A 9,081-nucleotide genomic window follows, 5' to 3' on the forward strand; every position below is an offset into this window, starting at 1 on the left:
AGTTAGGTAGGCCTCCATGAGTTGTTGAAGAGGAGATGAAGAGGTCAGCCCAGAGGCAGCAACTATGGAACTGAAGAGTCAGTACTTGATGAGGTGGAGACCCGGAAACCCAGGCGCCAATAGGAACCAAAGTCTGACAGGGGGCGCCCGAGCAAGAACAGGCCGAAGCCTCAGAGGCCCAGTCCAGGACAAAGACAAGGGGTGCATCATAGAAAAAGCTGAAGTCAGGGCAGGTGGCAATCAAGGAGCTGTGACAAGGCAAGGCTGAAGTCAAGTCCAGGAGAAAGGCAATAGCGTGGTCAGACAAAGCAGAGGTCTGGACAAGGAGATGATCAGTAGCGTGGTCAGGCGAAGCAGAAGTCTGGACTAGGAGATGATTAGTAGCGTGGTCAGACAAAGCAGAGGTCTGGACAAGGAGATGATCAGTAGCGTGGTCAGGCGAAGCAGAGGTCTGGACTAGGAGATGATCAGTAGCGTGGTCAGGAGAAGCAGAGGTCTGGACTAGGAGATGATCAGTAACGTGGTCAAGCGATGCAGAGGTCTGGACTAGGAAATGATCAGTAGCGTGGTCAAGCGAAGCAGAGGTCTGGACTAGGAGATGATCAGTAGCGTGGTCAAGCGATGCAGAGGTCTGGACTAGGAGATGATCAGTAGCAAGGTCAGGCGAGGCAGAGGTCTGGACTAGGAGATGATCAGTAGAGTAGTCAAGCAAGGCAGTGGTCGGGTCCAGGAGAAGATCAACAGCATATTCAGGCAAGGCAGTAGTCGAGTCCAGGAGATCAGTCCAAAAGGAAAGCCAAGTAGCAGGAACACAGGAACGAAGACGACAAACCAGGAACAGGAACTAGCAGGCATCAGGAACCAGGAACACGAAGGAAACACCAGGAGGCAATGAAGTACATGACCAGCGTGGAGACCTATTGCAAAGGTGACTAACAGGAGCTGAGCCCGGCCTTAGATACCGGAGCTTCAGTGACATCATCATCCAGGGCCGCGGCCAAGTTCTCGCTGCGGGCTCTTTAAAGGAAGCAGAGATGCGTGCGTGCCTAGGGAGGGGCGCAGCGCTGGATGGCAGCATCTCTCCATGGACCACGCGGAGAGGACCCGCGGAGCACAGGAGTCAGTAGCAGAACCAGGAGTGCCGGGACAGCCAGGGGACAGAGCCGGCGGCCTGCAGCTGCGAGGGAAGTGGAGCCAGATGCTAGATTAGGCAGCAGAGGATAAGAGGGCCTGGCCGCGGGCCTGCCGCAGCCGGCACACGCAACAATAAGCATACACTATCCATGCTTGCTATTCTAAAAAATTATCAACTATTCAGCTTGGAACTTCCAGCCATGCAAAATAATAATATGAAATGAAGTAAAATCCGGCAGCTGGACTTTGCAGCTTCTGCTTTTGTGTCTCTCTCACACATAGCCTCTGACTCTCTGAATCACTCAGGCTGATTCCCTCACTCACTCAGGCTATGACACTGATAATTTCTGATTCTTTAATTCTCTCTCACACAACCTCTGATTCCCCAGTTCTCTTGGAGCCTCTAATTCTCTCATATACAGTGTTATATGTGTGGGTGAGAATGGAAGCTTGAATGTGTGTATGTATGAGTGAGAATGGAAGCTTGAATGTGTGTCATGTGGGTGAGAATGGGTGCCTGCGTGTGCATCTCTGTGAGTATAGAGAATGTGCGCTTGTGTTGGGAGAGAGAGCATATGAGAGTAAGAGCTTGTGTGTGGAGGGAGTCTGTAAGAGAAAGTGTGTGTGTGAGTGTGAGGGAGGAAGGGAAAGAGACAGAAGGAGAAGAGGGGCAATGAAAAGGAATTAGCAAATGAGCGACAAGGGAAAAATGGGAAAAAGAGACCAGGACCAACTGATCAGAAAAATACAAAGATCAAACAACAAAGGCTAAAACATTTTTTTTTTTAGATTTTAGCAATTTGAATATGCCATCTTTGGGAATGTGCATTTCTTATATTTTTGTATTTTGCTCTTTCTTCAGTATTCCACTATTCAGAGTCTTGTTTCTCAGGCTTTCCATTTTGGTTTTATCTGCATGTTTCTGTTTCTAATTTGTAGTCTCTTATTTCTATATTAGGTTAGGATCAGTCTCTGTTTTGCCTCTGAGTATGTGTGACTGAAGTGCAGTATTTCTGCTCGCATGTAGTTCTAGGACCTGGTGTAGTATTTGCATTGCTGCTTTTTCATTAGGTTGCTGTTCTGATGATTGATGATATTTTGTTGTAGTTATGAAGATTTCTGGCTTTCTGCAAAGAGGATTCATGAAAGAATACATTTTTGTTTTATTACATGATTGATTGGATCTGATTGTTTTCTTTACTGTTTCATGATATACATGCACTGCAATAAATATAAAATAAATTAATACAGATTAATAAGGAATTTTTAATGCTGGTAAGTGCTGAAAATAATTGAGGTAAAATATTTTAAAGTGTCATGCATGATGCATAATGGCTGTTGCAAACTACTTAGAAAGTCATTGTAGGGTGCAGTATATGGCATTACTTATCAATAAGAATACAACTAGGAGGTCTCAGACCTGCATGCCTACAGTCCACCCATGTTAACCTTGTGCCCACCCAAAAAAATCAATTCTGGCTACGCCACTGCACACAAGCACACACCCCTACCTAAACCCAGCACACTCACAAATCCTCATACCTGCAAACCCATCACAGAGACAGAAACAGGGAAAATAACTAAAGCAGCTGGTGAAGGCTGGTGCTGAAAGGAACCTTTCAAGGCACCTCCCCCAACACTTCAAAGTTCACACATCTCAGACACACACACACTGCCACATACTCTCTCTCTCTCACACACACACACACATGCCCCAACTACTTTTCCTACCTACAGACACAAAGCCATATCTCCCAAAAACACACAATCCTGATATACTTATCCCCCCTAACATCCACCCCCTCACACACACACCCCTATACCCTGGCATATGAGTGCGGGTCATTGTCGTCGTGGTGTGTGCAAAATAAATAGATTTAGAGACATTGCCCCCCTATACCTCCCCCGTACCTCCAAACCCCAAAACATACCCATTCCTGCCCCTCCACAAGCACATACCTATATCCCTCATTCTCCCCCAAACACGTTCCCACTACAAACCCAACACACACAGCTTCTACAATTTGACATTAAATTATGGATGTTTTTGGAATAAGGATTTTTTTTCTCATTGTTGTCATCTGTAAGATAAGACAAATTTTTTCTTTAAATTTTGACAAGGGCAAAATGGAAGCTGTGTAGGGTACACTTGTAAGGTATATTTATAAATAGTTTCTCTTCCTTAAATCACAAGCCCCCTTATATTTCATCAGACATTAAAAACCAAATTAACACTATAGCACTTTTAAATATAAGATAGTATTACTAGACACATATAAACGGAGAACCATAACAGCCTTTCTTATCTGCCCATCCATGCCAATTAATTCAGCTTTACAATACTTACTACTCCCTCAGAGATACCCTGTGCTTGTCCCATGCTTTCTTGAATTCAGATACTGTCCTTGACTCTACAGAGAGGCAGTTCCATGCATTCACCACCAATTCTGCAAAGAAATATCTGTTTAGATTATTCCTGAGTCTACCCTTTCTCAGCTTCATCCCGTGATGTGTATGTGGATTCACTTATTTACTTTTCCAAGGCCATGGTACATGTACACTAGGTAGGTCCCTACCTCGGAGAGCTTACAAGTTGGTGGTACTTCAGATGGAAGTGACTTGCCCAGGGTCGCAAGGAGCATCAGTGGGTGATGTGAGGTCTGAAGCCCTGATTTCCCATGCTTTAACCACTAGGAATAAACTAGGTCCTATTCTATCCTGTGCCTAGGTCCGAGCCACACTCAGACTGTCGCCTATATGACACTTCAGACTCCTCCTTGTGCAAGTGTAGTAGCCAATTTCTATCTCCTTCTTCATAGGATCAATAACAGTCTAACTCTGTGGAAGACATGAAAACTCAGGCTGCTTGGCTCCTTACTAACAGTTTCAACCTTTGGCTTTGAAGCAAAAGCCAAGCAGGGATCAGGAGGTTTCACAAGCATCTCTTTCCTGACTTTTGTTCTGTGATGCATTCAGGAGTGAGTCACTTGCCTCAGTTTGAGGAAGTGAAAGGGCCTCGCCAGTGTTTACAGCTGGAGTACCTGTTCTTGCCTTCCAACCCTGCTGCAGAGGATCACAGAATGATTTCCATTACATATAATTAAACAGATAAATAGGTTTCCACGCTGATCCAGACCTGGTTTTATCCCAGGTTCAGCTTTCTCTGAGAAATGCAGGACTACCTCTTGTTGTGTTCCGTGGCCATGGACGGCCACGGCCGCCTACCTCACCCACAGCGGTGACTCGCTGCAGCAGTATCAAGGGAAGCTGCTGACTCCATGCCCGTCGCACCAGCGCAGGCCTCCGGATCAGCTGCCAGGCTGGGAGCCGTTCCTGCCCTTCCCGTGCGGTATCAGGCAGCCTTTCCTCCGCGGCCGAAATCCAAGATGGTCACCGCCATTAGGCACGAGGCCGCGCCTCCTTGCTAGATTTAAAGGGACCTCGTCCCTTTACCTACTCACAGCTGTTCTCAATGAGCCAGCGCAGAGGAAATATATAAGGAGACTTCCTCTGCTCATTCCTTGACTTGGCAACGTCCTTCCAGCGTTGTTTGAGTCTGCTTGCTTTGGTGAGTCTTCTTGTGCTTTGGACCCTTGCCTCTTGGTTCCTGTCTTGTCTTAGTGTTTCCTGATTCCTGACTTCGGACTGGCAAACGGTGATTCCTGGTGTGTGACTTCGGACTGGCAAGCGACGATCCCTTGGTGTGTGACCTCGGCCTGGTAAGCGACGACCCTCTGGCACTTGACCTCGGACTTCCTCTGGACCATCGTCTCCAAGGACCCACCTAAGTCCCAGCGGCCCGGGTCCCTACGGGCTCCTCCCGGGGGGACCGCGGGCTTCCAGGGGTGAAGCTCCAGTTAGCCCTTGCACTGACCTCACGACTACTTGACCTCTCAAAGGTCCACTTAAGTCCCAGCGGCCCGGGTCCCTATGGGCTCCTCCCGGGGGGACCGCGGGCTTCTAGTGGCAAAGACTCAGTTGTCTCCTCAACGTCACGACTCCTCGTCCGCCTCCACAGCCACCTCAGTCTCCAGTGCCGAGGGTCAGCTGGTCGCATCTTCTGTTCTGCCTCGCCACCCGATGGGAGAATCTACGGATCCACCTCCTAAGGTATACCATCCTCCCGTCGATCCAAAGGTTCACAAGCCTGAGCATAACACTCTCCCTGCAGGACAGGAATAGCCAGACCAGCTGAAATAGTCCACTGGAGGAAGAGTTAATGTAGATTAAATGAAGTGAAGTGACTATGAGAGGACTGTTGGTAACATGGTCTAATGTATGTAAACAGTTAAAGAGTACTTCTGAGTATTTTTGCTATCACTGGAGAAGAAGTATATAGTGGATATCAATAATCATGAGAAGGACCCATGCTACCCTAAGCTCCAAAACTACCAGCATAGAACTGTAACCCATAAGATGATCACCACAGACCATGACCTCAGCAACCGTATCTGGAAGACGACCAACCTAAACAGGAACTGCTAAAAGACAATATATATAGCCCCTAAGTAAGATTACACTTCTCAGACATATTGCAATACTTAAATCACATTGCATTAACTACAAGAAGTACCTCCCACACAAAGACATCTGACTCTAGGAATCCTGCGGATCCATGCACTTCTATCACTACGTATCCTCCATAACTGCTAGGATACTCGGCACTAATTTATCCAGTGGTATATTGTACAAATCTCTTCAATTCTTATGCTTCCTGATGTAAATATCACTACCTGCATTGTTTATTCCCTGCACAATTCACGCGGCTGTATATACCGTGTTATTAACTCTGCCTCTTTTTCCATATATTTTGTAATAATGCACTATGTCTTTACGTCGATATGTAGCACACCTTGATCTCCATAGATGGAAAGGTGTGCCGTACATAAATGATGCTTGCTGATGATTAATGTGGTTTGTTGCAGTCTGGCTGTGAGCCCTGATTTTATCCATGCCCTTTAATGGTTTTTGTTAACTCTCAGGATGATACAGAACAGTGCGCTATTACCCCAAAACGCATGGCCAACCCCCCAAAACAAATAGCACTCATCACATGCAAATGCATGTTGATGAGCCTATTAGTTAGTTGCCCGAAATACAGAAAATAAAATGTGCAGCCAAGTCACACATTTTACTCTCAGAAATTAATGCCTGCCCAAGGCATTAAGCAACCCTGAAAAGCGTACAGAAAAGCAGAAAATACTGCTTTTCTATATACTCTCTGACTTAATATCCTAGCGATATTAAACCAGAGGCACCAAAAATGTTTTTTTAAATCTGCCAACCGGTCAGCGGGTTAGAAAAACGGACGCTCAATTTTGCTGGCGTCCGTTTTCTGAACCCGTGACTGTCAGCGGGTTTGAAAACCGACGCCAGTAAAATTAAGTGTCGGTGGTTGGACCGCTGACTACTGTCCCTAGTGCCTCCTTACTGGTGACTGGCCTCATTTAAATAGAGAACCATGCGCCCAGGAGAGGTGCTTGGGCGCACGTCGGGAGAGCGGGCACTCAGCTCAGAGCGCCGGCTCTCCCGCACCTTTTATTGAATCGGCCTGACAGATTGCTGCCAAACCCCAGAAATACAAGTTTGTTGGTTCGAAGACACCTCGTGGTGTGAGACCCTACTTTATGTCAAGGTGGAAGGAGAAAGGAAGCAGTCAGACGAGGGCTGCAGAGGGGGGAGTAAGTGTGCTGTGAAGATTTCTCTTTTCCCTGCCTCTGGGCCCGGTCCACTACACCATGCGCCTGACCATTCATTTTGGAGCCCTGCTGAGAGACTGTTGGTCAGCTCCTCCACAGGCCTTGAACACCTCTCACGTTTTGCGTGCCCCCGTCTGGGTGGGGTTACAGTGCATCCAGTTTCCTCGGATTCCCTGACATGGTTTTCAGACCAGCGCGGGAGCTGCCCAGGGTCCCCTTTCTGGTTTGGGAGAGCAGTGGGGCACTGTGACTCCCGGACACTGGGGCTGACCTTACTGGCATTCAAGGCTGTCCCGAGGACCCCCTCACCAGAGAGGAGCATGGACTTCTTTTATCCTTTCTTCTTTTTCTTATTCTCCAAGCCTCCTTTATTTTTGCTGGAATCTTGACATTTTAAATTCTTCAGAGTCCATGCCCATCTCCTTTTTACCTCCCGCAGTCTCTGCTGTCTTCCTCCTTCCCTTCACCTCTGTTCTCTTGTTCTTCCCTCCACTTTTATCCCTTTTACCTCTCCTAGCTCTGCTGCCTCACACACCTTTCTCCAGCACCTGCTCTCCTCTCCTCTCCCTCCCTTGCCTTTGTGTTTAGTCTTTCCTAACCTAACGACAAGCTAAAAATCTTTTTAATTTTGGCCTTTTTTTTATTTTTAGCTAAAGAAAAGCTTGGTGGTTTCATTGCTGTGCTTTCTGCCAGTTGTTAGCAGAGGAAGACTTTGCCCCAGCACCAGTGTAGGCCCAGTTCAGTACAGGGTACTGTGCTAGGGGACCTTGAGCAACGCGAATAAAACCACCACTGCTCATCCTGAAATCTTCTGTTCTGAGGCCAGACCCCTCCGGTCTCCATGGTCCAGCATCCGGGCACCTTCTGGCAATGAGATGCCGGAAAAAGTCAGCCCAGGCAAGAGGAGGAATTCCTCTACCACTGGCCACCTTCAGCTTCAACTTTTATCTAAGTTTGTTTTTCCCAGGAATTTATCATTGTTTATTACAGCAAGAACAAAAAAAGCGATGAAAGCTATGTTCAAAACTACTCAGCATCTTTCCAGGTAAATATTTTATTTTGGTGGACAAAAAAAAAGAGGACACTTACCATCTTTCTCAAAAACAGAGGCTTCTCCTCCAGAGCAAACATCATCTCTCCCCCAACGTGGGCAATTAACATTTTGACACCCCCCCCCCCCAATTAGTAAAATCATCTTCCTGCACCTATTCCCCCCCCCGCCACGCCACGCCACATTCCCCTGGCACAATAATCTCTCTCCCATTCTCCTGGCACAATTACCATCTCTCCTCCACGCCCCCTTACACAATCATTGTCCCTGCACCCTACCCCTGTGGGTGATGGTGCAATTACCTATTCCCCCCCTCCCTCCCTGTGATCCTCTTTCGCTCCAGCATGCAGAAAGAGGTGTGCACATGTGTTTCTTTTTACTGGACTAGTGCAGAAGACCTCCAGGAAACCCTTGAAAGATTTTTCCTTTCTCCCTAGTGGGAAAACATGGGTCAGAACGTGGCCCCAGCACTCTCCCATGAGCCCCTGATTCTCCAGTTAACTGGTGGGAGAGGGGTTACATATTGGTTACAGCAGAGCTTCCCAATTCTATCCCGGGAACTCCGCAGCCAGTCAGGTTTTCAGGATATGCATAATAAATGTAGGATTCTAATATATGCAGATTTATTTCATGCATATTCATTGTGAATATCCTGAAAACCCGACTGGCTGTGAGGTCCCCAGGACAGGTTTGGGAAGCCTTGGGTTAGAGGCTGGGGAAGGGAGTTGAGGCAGCTGAGGGAGCACCTCTAGTTTGCTGGTTTTCCAGCTTGTAACTGCTTTCCCCAGCTGTAGCTACAGCTGAAATGTGAACTCATTTGACAGAAGTGGATTACTAACATTGGGGCTTATATTGATTAAAGGTTTTCTCTCATTCTATGAGTATGGTGACAAAATGCTTGGTAAGTAGGGCCCAATGTTAAAGTTCACTGCTAGTTGGGGGAGAGGAAGCTATTTTGAACTACATTTTAGTTGAGCCTTGCTAATCAGCTGGTAGCATGCAGATCTCCCTCATACCCACTGTCATGTCAGTCACCTGTTCATTTCTGAACATCCTGCAGGCTGCACACCCCTGCACAGGATGAGGGACCAAGAAGGCAGAGCCCCAGGGCTGTGCTATTGCTAGACATGTCTGCAGGACAATCTTATTCCCCTAGGCCCCTCTTTACATTCAGCTCCTGGCGACCTCTTCTAGCTG

The sequence above is a fragment of the Rhinatrema bivittatum genome, chromosome 8 (assembly GCF_901001135.1).
Source record: "Rhinatrema bivittatum chromosome 8, aRhiBiv1.1, whole genome shotgun sequence".
In the NCBI taxonomy this organism is placed as follows: Eukaryota; Metazoa; Chordata; class Amphibia; order Gymnophiona; family Rhinatrematidae; genus Rhinatrema; species Rhinatrema bivittatum.